Source organism: Nothoprocta perdicaria, unplaced genomic scaffold (genome assembly GCF_003342845.1).
Source record: "Nothoprocta perdicaria isolate Ctin4 unplaced genomic scaffold, notPer1 scaffold_2, whole genome shotgun sequence".
Lineage (NCBI taxonomy): Eukaryota > Metazoa > Chordata > Aves > Tinamiformes > Tinamidae > Nothoprocta > Nothoprocta perdicaria.
In genome coordinates, this window is record NW_020455204.1 from 11924940 (window position 1) to 11938567 (window position 13628).

The 13628-nt window shown below is 34.8% G+C and overlaps 1 protein-coding gene across 2 annotated transcripts in view; it reads right to left on the reverse strand.

Moving 5' to 3' along the window:
* Window positions 1-13628, reverse strand: part of PCDH7 (protocadherin 7) — a 263004-nt gene that overhangs the window by 208468 nt on the left and 40908 nt on the right. The window lies entirely within an intron of this gene.

The following is a 13628-nucleotide window of genomic DNA, read 5'->3' on the forward strand; positions in this document are numbered from 1 at the left end:
TGAATCAATTCAAAAATGAAAGAATTGATTTTTTTATTTTAATTTTGTTTATTGATTTTGTTCACAGAAAAGAAAATCAATATTGTAGCAGTATACAGACTTTGAAGTTTGGTAATATATTCTCAGTACAATTGAGAGGTCAAAGCCTCTACTGTATCATAAATTCCTTCACTTGGAACTGATTACCACAAGTGGAAAAGAGTGGCGGACTATCAGTTTTGAAGGAATAAACACAAAAGATGAGCTAATTCAGACCTAAATGCATAACAATCAGGAGAGAAAAGGCAGCCTTTAGCACTGTTGCTCACAGAAGTGAAAAGTCATTTTGTGAAAGCAAGTGGTAGCACACACTTAAGTAAAACTATAATACAGTATTCTCACACAGTTTATTAGATTAGATCAGAATACTCAAGTGGCTGAAGTTGGAAAAAAAGGGCTTGTGAAAATATTCTTTATTACTTTAAACATCCACTCTTGCAGTTATGTATGATGAAGATGAATAATATGAATGAAACAATAATTTAGGAGAAAATACTCAGCCTCTAAGTCACCAGGTGATGTACTAATATTGTAATAACCAATCAAACAAAAATAAATACAAAACTGGAGGATTTGAAATAGACAGACAGACAGACAGATAGCTAGATTGCTAGATAGCCAGATAGACAGAGAAAGAGATGGAGAGACAGAGATTTGGATATAATTGGGATTAGGGCTATAGACTTTTGCTTTATATGATATGTATAGATTAAAAGTGACTGAGTTGTAGGGATTCTCCCTACAGATGTTTTGCTTTTGGCAATCATACCAGTCTTGCCACAACTATTCCAGTCTAGAGTTCCTCAGCCATGTGAACTGACCTGTGTTTAACAACCAAACTGTGTGTGTATATGCAGGCAACTGCTGACTCCTGTATTCTCAGGTAGTCATTTAATATTTTTTGTTCTCTGTACCAACTTCACTTCCTTGCAGGCTTTTTTTTTTTCCAGCAAAATCTGAAGACTCTTTCTTCTGGTTTTTCTTTCCATCTCTCTCTCATCTGTCCAAGTAGTACAAAGATTTTTTTAAATGGTAGGACTACATCTGGTTTTCCAGGAATCCAGTTCTGAGGTATAGAATTTTTTTGTTTATCTAGCACATCATGTCTTTCTAAAAGCATTCCAAATGTAATCTGAATTTTCTTGGGTTTTAGTTTTCTAATTGATTTGTTGTAGTTATTTTTTTTTTTCTTCCAGTTTATTAAAAAAATAGCTGTCAAGGTCCACTTAGTTCTGCAGTGACCCTGCCCCTTGGGAATCGATTTTTTTAAATAAGAATAAAGAGAATTCATGTATTTTGTGATCCAACGTTCATTAGAGTTGGAGTTTCACTTCGTAAAAACTTCACTTACGAGCACATACATTCATTATACATGATTCCTCAATGTGGCCAGGGTGCTGCGTAGTCTGCACTGTATCCACCTACAAAAAATACAAAAATATATGTCTGCTTACCAGGATGTGAGCAGGGTTTAATTCATCTAATCCTGTATCATGGACCTTATAAGTGAGCAAAGAGAGTCCTCTTCTCTCTGGTAGGTCCAAACATATACCACAGAATAACTATTTGCAGAGAAAACAGTGAGAATAGCCTTATGTATTATTTAATGATGAAAAGAATTAAGTGAACTATGTCCAAGAACAGTTTAAATCAGTAGTATATAATTATGTGCATACTGTACAAAATACTGCAGTAATTTCTGATACTTCCTTTTCTTATTCTCTGCACAAAGAGAATGTTTGAGCTATCAGTGACTTTTCTCCATGAAGTCATGGGATAAATAGTACAATAAATCACTATTAATATCAATTGGTTTAAAGAAACAAATATTAGGAATTTCATAGAAAACAAACAAGACATCTTTTCTTTTTGGACATCTACCAAACCAGAGTGTGATGCAGAAGGTAACAGACAAAACACAATGATACTGTTCAAAAAAATCTGTGAAAATGTCAGTCAAAATGTCAGATATCAACTATCTACTGCAAGGTGACATAAATAAAATTAAAAATTAGAGAAAATGTGCTTTCCTTGAACTGCTTTGATCAATATGTTTATGAGAGAAAATAAGACACTGAACACGGAACATGCACATCTAACGATAAACAGTAAATGTTTCTGTCCAATACATTCTTCAAAACCAGGCTCCTAAAATATCACTCAAAACAGGTCATCTTTGCAAATCACATTAACCCCATGTTAATTGTTTATATAGTACATTTAGTTGTTATTCATTAGCTAGCCTTTCCAGCTTTTTTTTTTTGTATTATTAACAATTTATATTTATTTCACACCACTCACTGCTAATTCCTTCTTTTCCTTCATTTTAATGAAGGAGTCTAATATATTACACATAAGTGAAGTTAAAACCAATTTACAAAAGTGTTGGATAACAATGTCAAGCATCTACAAAGCTGCTTTTGCTGTATGAACATAATCCATGAAAGACTCCCAAATGTCCTCAAATAAGTAACGTCTGTTCCCCAAACTAAATATGATCTTCTTACAGGAAGCCATATGGGACAAGCAAGCAAAACATTCTGCACGTCTCAGTAAAGAGTTTCATCATCATCAATCCAATTACACGCAAATCTCTCTCTTCTCTTCCCACTATCTTAGCTCACCTAAATAGCTGAAATACTAATCTGGCCAAAAATGTTTGATAGAAATATATATAATGCTTCTGTCCGTCCATCCATCCATCCGTCTGTCCGTCCATCCATCCGTCCATCCATCCATCCAACTATCCCATGAACATACTGAGTACCTTAAAGTCGGTAACTTCAACTCTACATGGCAGTTATTCAAATGCAAATAAAAAATAAATTTAGCTAACTTTAAGGAGAACGCGTTGATTGGAATGGTAGACTTGTTCGCCATGCAATCAACAGAATCTGCTTATATATGTTTAAGCATCTGTCTCCAAGATACAAATACAAAAGTGAGCACTGTTTATCTTTATAAAGCATTTCTGAGGATAGAAAGGTTCATAAGTGTAGTAGATTTTTCTAAAACCATTTTTTTCTTTTCTGTGACAGAGAGATTCGTGGTTTTCTTCAGTTAATAAATCAAATCATAAATTAATACAAGTAGAAAAAAATAAAACAAGCAAAAAGATTACCCAGTATTTGCTAGACAAATTGTTAGATCTTCAGATCAGAATGCAATACTCCCCTCACAATTTGTCCCCACAAATTCAAACAATCGTGCATATCTCCCTGGGTATGTCCATATTACCCAGCAATCCATACTGCTTGTGCAGTATAAGGTGAAGAATCACAGTGAGATTTGTTGTAATTCATCATGGTGCCAGGACCGTAGGTCTGTGGTGTGTCTTCACAAGCAGTAAAGTCTGCATTACTTGCCAGTCCTAGTCGTACACTGTGCATGCATAAGGAGCAAATTGGATGGATGCTGCATCTGCAGTGCAAGTGGCAGATACCGTGTGACACCTCGAGGACTGTCCTGGGAGGAATTTGCCTCTAAAGGACCTGCAGCACACTCTAATGTGCACGGCAAGATTCCATATATGGCAAATTTACAACAAACGAACCTTTCCCTGCACTAAATCATTAACGCAGATACACCCACAGATAGCCCAACACTTCTTGCTATTGCAATGACAAATGGAAAAAAAAAATCAACATTCCTTTTTCTCCTCTAAATACCTGTTAAGTGTTTTTTTCCTCATCTTTCTCTTGCAGTTGGAGAATCTTACTAGTTTCTAGGAAACTGAAATTACTGTCACCCTTCTTCTTCCATTTCCCAGTAATGGAAATGCGCAGGAATTTGCTTCACAGAAAGTAAAATAAAGAATTAAAAATCCCGATTTCCATGAGCCATACACTTATAGTTCTCTGTTAAGCTTGTCTGTAACACAAAAATATAGGCCTGGAAGCTCTTCTTACATTCTGAGTCTAGTTCCTTTTTATCCTAAGCATAATGTCATGTATTTCCTTGATAGACTACGATTTTCTTACATCAATATTTTAATGGGAAATCTACTGCAGAATTTCACTGCTGCAGGACTTAAAAATTACTCTAATATCCAATCCAGATTTAGTCATGTGTATTCATAACTATTTGTTCTTTTTCCTTAACTTACATATTCATTGCTGTTGGCAAGTGAACTTTATGTTAACTCCATATATGCTATTACATGTAATTATTTTATATTAACTATGTGGGAGATCATCCTTTAACAGAGTAAAGATGCTTGCAAACCGTAACAGACTATTAGAAGTTTTAGAACAATTCACTTTTACAAGTATACCTTTCAATTGTTCTTTTTTTTCTATTATGCATCTTACTTTATTCATTTAATACTAAATCTGAGTCTGTAAATATATTATGACTGTGATATATATGTTATTCTCATTGATGTATATGTATTATGAAAAATTTGAGACAGTACAGCTTCCTGCAACTTTCAATGTGTCTCTAAACGAAGCTGAAAGGTACAACATGTTCAGGGTTTTTGCCCACTATGTGCATATTAGATAAAAATATAACTTGATAATTTCCTATTTCATGCATTGCACAAAATGTTTCTAACATATTTTTAAACTTCTTTAGCACATGTAACATTGTTCTAATTTTCATACTCGTTAATTCATATCTTAACAGAACAAAATGTATTTGTTGTGTAAGTTTTAAAGTATTCAAAACCTAATTACCATAATCACATGAAAATATGAATCAGCAACTAAAAATATTAACATCTGCATGTGCTTTACCTTTTGTGCACTACTTGCCAAATTGTTAAGGGCCACATATAGACCGAAAAAATACTGAAGCAACTTGATATTGATGATTTTGTCTGAATAAGAGATGAAGGAGGTGTGCTAAACAGGACCCCAAAGCAGAGTTTTTAGTCATCAGAATTTCTTTTCATATATACACAGTATGCTTTAATATAAGACAATAATACTTCTGATAATGAGATAAAGTTTAAAACAAGGACATCTGTTTTAAACAGTAGAACATTTTTGACAAAGTAGAAATTTCAATATGACTGTATTCTCATTTAACTCTACATAATAACAATTGGTAATATTCTTAATTACTTCCCATCAGTAAGGTCTAGCTTTGCAACCTCACTGAAGCTACTCCTAACATCTCTATCAGGTGAGAGGAAAATGAAGTTCATAAAATCTAAATATTCTAATTTATATAAAAAACAGCCAGAAAAATAAATACATTCTCATTTTAACCCTATTAATACCAGCATAAAGTTGACAAAATAAAAAATAAAAATAAACTTTTATTGTTTATTATAATAAATAATACTCTGGAATATTGTTCTTATGTTTGCTAGGCATTCATAATTCGGTGGAAGGTTCTGCATATCATGAAATTAACTTAATTCTGAACATTAATAATTTCAAGGAGAGTGTGCTCAAAAACATATTTTTTTGGTAATTCTTTGAAGGCAAGCAGCGGGATAATATAATATTAATTTACCTAAGAAGATTCATTAATGAAAATTGCTATAGGTTATGTATATGCTTATGACTTGCATAATACATCTTTTTAAATTCTGTTCTGCTAGTGAACAAAAATACAAATACAATCTTACAAGAAACACTATCATTACTAAAATGTCACACATCTAACTCATTTATTATGAACTTAAGCCAGAAGCACTCTAATCTTTCTTGAAAACTGAGAGATACTGCCATGTCAAGAAAAAGAAAAGCATCACAGAAAAATAGAACAGCAAGTACTGTTATCCTTAGACACCACCACTGTTGCAAACCTCACCCTGAGAGGTTTGTGCTGCTCTTTAAACAGTTTACAGAACATGGCTTGATCTTGGTGTAGATAATATAACTAATAGTTTAATCCACTGGTAAAAGGCAGGAGTATGAAAAGCCTATCCCTTTCTTCTCTTGAGGAACACAGGAATGTACTGGAAGGAGTTATTTCCCTGCACAGAACACTTTCCATTTTAAATCTAAGTGATTTTTTATTTCACCTTCATATCTCCAGAAGGTTGAAATCTTTTGTTTTCAACTTTCCAACCTAAGTGTATATGTAATATCATATCTGCTAAAATACCGGCATTGTTTTTTCTGTTGTTTTTCTTTCGTTTTTTCCTGATATTTATTCCCAGGAGAACAATCAAATCTCCTTTCACCACTGACTTAAGGCTCTGAAATACATATAGCAGTAGCTTAAAACCAGATGGCAGCAATAGTTACCACCCGCATCCATCTGCTCCACCCCTCTGATGGGCAATGAAGCCTTCAGGGTAGGGTTATCTGATATGCCTATGAATGAGCTCATGTATATTAAAGTGAAACAATTCTAATTTTGGTTTACCCTAATACACCAGGCAGGGATTTGCAAACCAGAGGAGCTTCAAATATTCCTGCCTTGAAGAGAGTAACAGCTACTGCTACTCCATTTTAGCCTGTCACTACCTGTCTCTCAGAGTCATAACTCTGAATAAGCAAAGCCCTTTTAGTCATCACACAGCTAACCCCATTTTTTTCTCTTGAATCTCTTCTCTGAATCCCTGAATGTAAGTTTAATTCTTCCTGAATATGCTTGACTAGAATAATATAACAGTCTTTCATATGAAGTCTCATAAATGCTTCCACGACTGGCAGGAAGATATCCATTTCTCTCACTGCAATATGCCACCTGATGCATGCATCCTAATACAGCAGGAACAAATTTGCCTATCTCATATTGGTGCTCATAATAACTCTGTGACTAATTCATTAAATTCTTCTCTTTTTCTGCTACTTCTAACTGATGATTTCCTAACTGAATTTACCAGTTACATAGTCTTGTTATTGCATTTTGAACTATTAAGTTTTATTTTATTGCTACAGTCAAAAGAAAGTTTTCCAGTCCTTCATACCGTGTAGTCTAATCCTCCTCTATACACATCATGTTTAGCATATTTGTTTCAACATCTGGTTTCACTACGATACTTGCAATCTCTGCACCAAAGTCATATATAACATATGAATATAAACCAAAATCAGTCCTAAGATGATGCTTGACTTGAATGAATAGCCTTCTGTTCTACTATATTCCACTTCTACAGCCTCTATTCCACTGCTTCCCTTTGCAGCAAAACTGTCATCTACTTTTAGCCAAATTTCTTACACATTTTATAATTTCTCTACTAATCCTCATCTTCCTCAGCTGAGCAAATAATTTCCCATGTGGCACAGTATCAACTGCTTGCTGAAGTCCAAAGAGAAGAGATTACTACATTTTCTTTATCTAGAAAATTGGTTATCTTTTCAAAGGAAGGTATCAGATTGGTTTGGTATGAACCTCTTTCACTAAAACCATTTTCAATTTCGATTTTAACCTATCTTCCTTTTCCCTTTATGTCAGCAACTCCATTTTTTCAAATAAATCTTCTCTGCTGTTTGATAAAAAATGAGGTCACACCTCTACACCTTTATCCCCCTTCTTCATCTTCCCCACTACTTAAGTAGTAATACCATATTTTCTGTTCTCCAACAAAACAGTACCATTTTTTTTTCTTAACATAATTATTTATAAAAAGACTGGGAATGAGGACTGGCGCATCTATCTTATGAAGAAAGACTAAGTGACCTGGGCCTGGCCTGGAGAAGAGAAGTCTGGGAGGGGATCTGATCAATATGTATAAGTACCTGAGGGGAGATTGTAAAGAGGATGGGACCAAACTCTTCTTGGTAGTGGCCAGTGACAGAACAAGGGAATGGGTACAAGGTGAAACAAAGGCAGTTCCATCTGCATGTAAGGAAGAACTTATTTCCTGTGAGGGTGACAGAGCAGTGGAACAGGCTGCCCAGGGAGGCTGTGGAGTCTCCTTCTCTGGAGGTCTTCAAAACCCGCCTGGATGCCACCCTGTGCCCTGTGCTCTAGGTGTCTCTGCTTGAGCAAGGGGCTTGGACTAGATAATCTTTAGAGGTCCCTTCCAATCTCAGCTGATCTGTGGTTCCATGATTCAGTTCACTCAGAATGCTGTAAAACTTATCTGCTTTCATCTCAGATTGAATTTCAGCTTTTGTCCCCATACACAACATTATCATCTTCATTCAAAAAAAAAAAAAAAAAGGAAAACATTAACTACAATTTTAATTTCAATTTTGTATCACAACTAAATTATCTTTTTTCTCTAAGTGCAATAATTACTTTTTTTTTCTTGTCCTCTTTACAATATAACAATAGAGGTTAAGATAACTGCATAACATTTTGCTGCTGCTTTCAATCCTCTTTTGTAATACCTACCCCACTGGGTTTTTTTCAACACTCTATCCTTTACCCCAAATTGACCCCCCACCACGACCCACCTTTCTTTTATAATCTGCCCTTCCCCTTCTCCTGCTGTTTCTCATTGCTTGCAGTTTTACTGACTACCTATTTTATTCAGTGGGAACGACTCATTTTTATAGCTCTTATCTGAACAAAGAACTGAGCATCTGAGCATCTGACAAGACATCTAAGACATACTTATGAAAAGTGTTTGCATGCCCCTTTCCCCATTTTCCTCCTGTCTTTGGCACTGCTACCATTTTCTCTACCTGCTATCCAAGGCCAATGCTATTGAGAATAAACCATACATCTCAAACAGGGAAAGTACTTCTCCAAGTCATAGCATTAATCTGCCTAAAGACAAAGTATCCCCTTTCTCTGCGAGTTATCCTTTGGCACGTCAGACACAGTACTACATTTGTTTATAACAAGTTCTCCAGCCACCATAAAATACTTACTCGGTAAGTATTTTACTCGGTAAGACAAAAATAAAATAAAGTTTACTTCTGTGTCTAATATATTCAAAAACTGAGGTGTGAGGTGTATGGAAAATAAGGCCTATTTTTTTAGTGCTACTCTATTTTTAAAAGGTGATAACAGTAACAGAACAATTGGTTTGGGGGAATTTTATATGACATGTTTTTCATCACTATCTAACGTATCATCTGCATTTAATGGGATCTGTCAATTAAATTTGTTGCTTGCTAAAGTCTTCATTTGCATGCACAAGGTCAAAGAGGACCTTTGGAGAAAAGTTTTTGAGAGACGTAAGCATTATTCAGGGAATGAAATGCTTTATAGATATATTTAAAATAGAATGCTATGATGTGGCCAAAAAAAGAAAGATTATCTGTTTATGGCTGATTCTGCAATGTGAAGTATTACTTTTCATCTCACTGCATTTCACACACTTCACTCTGCAGCCATTGGGAGCTGCAGAGTGGGCCAGCAATCCCAGCTCAGTAGAGACCTCTTCAAATACACCTGGGCTACTGGGCTTCAGGGATCAAGGAGGCAAGAGATTGAATGGAGAGGAAAATAAATGCAGTGAGCTCACGGGGAATTCCATGGGGAATTCTATCACAGGACCACACCAGCTCTTATTCCTGGGTTGCTAAAATTCCAGACATCAGGTGGCAAAGAGGGCTCCAAAGGAAATACAGGGCTCAGAAAGTAGAGTCTCAGGGGCAAGAACTAACAGAAAATGTTATGGAGAGAAATGAAAGGAAGCCAAATAAGTGGAAAAAGGAAAACAAAAATGAGGCTAACTGCTTTATATATGCTGTTTGGACACGAATTGACTAGAACAACGTAACTGCTTTCATACTAAATTCAAGAATGCAAATAGATTCCATTCTCGCCTTGGATAAGAATACTTCTTGATTATTGCAGCACCCTATCATAGAGGGCTACTGTAACACAGAAAAATGAAGCAAGACCACTAAGAAAGCAAAGCAAAGCAAAGCACTGCTTATCCTTGATGTCTTTAACAGTCTACCAGTGATTTCAATAGAAAAAACAGGGCTAAAAGGATACACAGGGGTGTACGTTTTATATGGGCATAGGTTGATTCAACTACATGAACAGATGACAGAAAGCATGGTTCCAAAAAAACTCTATTTCCAAAATGACAGTGTTTTAAAAATGAGTGCTGCTCAGTGGGTAAGGGGGAAAAAAAAAAAAAAAAAAAAAAGTCTAGTTATTGAAATCACTTTTAATTTCTTCGATATCATTTTAAATTAAATCTAAAATGAGCAAAATTAAGCTACTTTTGTCAATAGCTGTTATAATAGTGATATCATATGTGAAATTATATCAGATGTCCCATGCTCACAACAGTACCAAGAATATACAGAATAGAGCTGAAAAGTGGAGTGTAAAAAAAGCTGCATTAAAATACTTGTGAGATCAGTTAAATTACCTTGCATTAAAATGCATTCTGACAATTCAAACATAGCATATTTTACATGCTTAGAGATACTGGGTGAACACTAATTCTTTGGCATCAATTAAGATTTAAATTATGTACACATTTGCTTTTTTTCCTTTTCAATAAAAAAGGAGAAGCATCTTTTCCTGACGAAATAACAAAATGTTTATTTTAGAACCAAATACCAGTTTAACTGCATCTTCACTTCTTTCACTGTATTTAAATTACATTTAATATGCACTCTGTCTATACCATGAAAACATCCTATCAGTTTAATTCACAGAAGCATAGTCCATTTTGGTTTTACACAGCTTACTATACAGAAGATTTTATCATTTCCAATACTCATTAGCAGGATAGTCTAAGCCACATCTCAAAAAAAAAAAAAAAAAAAAAGAAAAAGAAAAAGTAATAAAAAATATTTTTCACCTTCTGAGAATACGTTTCTAGATTCATAGTGAGGAAACCATGATTAACCTGACTGGATAAGAGTGTATCATCCAAGGTTAATAGGTGACCATTCTTACTATTTATTTCATTTTCTATTTCCAATAGAAGAATGCCTTGGAATTGGTAAGAGGAGCATATTTCATGTATATTGTAACTTTTAACTGTTTTTCTGTATCATAGTACAACATTTTACAAATGAAAGGCCTCTCTTTCTTCAAAAAGTGAGAGTACTGAACTGGTTTCCTCTTAACATTTCATAACCATTTCCCTGCTACATTTTCAACAGTTACTTTCAGTGGAATTCCTCTTCTGTCATCAGAAGACCCATAGTCAAAAAACTTTGTGGAAAAATTGCTAAACTATTTAGAAAGATATCTTTCTGCTGTTGGCTATCACACAATGCTGTACTAAAGGACTGAAAAACAGATGGTGTGTATTGTTAGCTAAAAAAGAAAAGCTTATCTATTATTTTTTTCCTGTTCTTCTATATGCACACAATAAGAAAATATAATTTCAGTAAAGCTTGAAAGTTCTAGAACTTTGCTAGACAACAATTCAGTCATTGTGAACTTATTCCGGGACTCTAAATCTTTCCATCTGGGAGGTGGCAAATTCCTCTCCTAAAAGAAGCACAACAGGAGAACCCTATTTAAAACTACTTATTCACAAAATATGTGGGAAAAAAATGTGCAACTATGGAGCAGAGCTAGAGGAAGCAATTTTATCAGTTAGAGTTTTTCAGTTATAGCCTTCATTAACCTCAAAGCTGCAAGGTAGCTTAGCTTCTCCAAGAAAATGATTGATCTTTGGAATCCTTTTCCTAAAAGCTTTCATGTTGATTATCAGAAAAAAAAAACAGTATTGAGTGGATATTGTCCAACTTTATAAGAAACCCTTTGCTTTGTTGAAAGGAAAATACCTAAGTCCTTTCTCTGGGTATAAGCCAAGAACTTGAAAAATCCAAGGTTGCAGATCTTTTCTTGGGATTTGCTAAAAATAATGTGATGCCAAAGACTTTCACAAAACTCTAGGGGTTACTAAAAGTAAATATCTATGGCAGGTTTAAGGTAGTAACTTAATGTAGTTAAACTCTTTGGGGGGGAGGGATGGCGAGAGGGGTGTAGAATGGATTGCCAAAGATTGCCATACTTTATTGAGCAGCACAAGCAAAAAAGACACTGACTTTCCTTGTCTGTATTCCTTTGAGTTCCACAAAGGAGTAGCTCTGTTTGAGATCCATCCTCACCAGAACTTTATAACCTTTGCTGAGGTCTTGCTGAGTGTTATTCCCCTTCTCTCCTCAGTGAGCATAGTAGCACACTGAGGACACGCTAGCAGCAAATCACCTAGTCTCGTGCCACATCAAAGTGGAGCAGGAGACAAAGCATATACTGGAAGGATGCTTCTCCATTACCAGGGTGAGCAGAAATTTTAACATGAGCAATTACCATCTGCTCAAGCAAGAGTCATATTCAATAAGCTGTCACCTTTGCAGACTGGTCTTTTAAAATGTCTTCAAATCCGTGTGTTAAAATTCAAGAAAATTGAAACTAGCAGGCCAGGTCCCCTTCTAGACCTTTGCCTCACAGCAGTGTAGAGGCACCCAGGAAACTAAATGGGAGTAAAGGCCACCACAGGATGTGGTATTTCTGTCTTCTGGTTACTTTTTAGGTGTACTTATACCAGGCAGGAGAAAAACCTCCCCTTTTCAAATGGTGGCTAAGTTATTGCATAAAAAATATGCAGCTGTACATGAAATACAATTGCTACATATGCTCTAAAAAAAGATCTATGACTTACACCAGAAGTTTTCAACCATGTTAATGAGTTGCAAGGAGCTATTACCACTGTGCTAAACAAATGACAAAAATCTAGCACAGTCATTTCATTATTCATTTTAAAACAAACAAAATAGGTACTAGCAGATGTTTAGGAAACTCGATCTGACCAAAATATTCTCCTGATTTAATTCCTAAAATATTATTTCTGTGTTACTGCAATGAATGTGAACACAAGAAAAAATATTCCAATTTCTAAACAGCAATATAACTATGAAGCAAATAATATAGTCAGATATAATCTCATCTTGCCAGACTCTACTTAGGTCCTCACTATATAACTATGTGCCATGAAAGCCTGTTATGATCCAAAACTGTTTAGAACTACTAATTAAACCAGGGGAATTACACTCCTCATAAAATGTTTTACATCTACTGTGTCTGTATTCTCACTTGTACTTTCAGAAAAAATATCTAAGAGGTGTTGCATCTTCAATGAGTGCGCACATTTTAAGTGGATACATTTTATTTACTCAATTTGTTTTAAGTTGGAAAGTGAAGAAGAATCTTTGACAAAACTGTCATCTTTAAAATACAGTGATATTTCATTTTTATCCTTCTGCACTATTTAGATTGCCTGGAACTGAAATACTTCCAACAGCCAGTGTCCAATTTTTCAGAGCTGTCACTTCCCAGCAAATCTGCTTAAGCAAAATACTTATGTTGTTAGAAAACAGAGCAAACAAACAATGTAAAATACCTTGCAGGAAGCTTTGTATTCAAGCACATGACATGGCAAGAATGTACAAAAATTTGTAAGTTGACTTTTACAGAGTGGTTTAAATTCATAAATCCAGTGCATTTGTGACCACTTTCCAAAGGTTATTAGAATTTTTTAATTTTTTTTTATTTTGATTTTTCCTGCACCATGGTTTTATAATCAAAATTCTATTTTCAAAGTAATCACATAATGTTATTAACAACAATCTTCTCTTGAAGGAAAGTTCAATGAGAAAGCACCATTCTTAACCCTTTTTAGTCCACATTTCATTAATGTTCTCTTTCTGTCAGCATTTAACGCTAATGGAAGCTGTAACTGAAAAAAACAGGCAACACAAAATTGATACAGCTTTACATTTAATATGCAGGAAAGGGAACAGAAA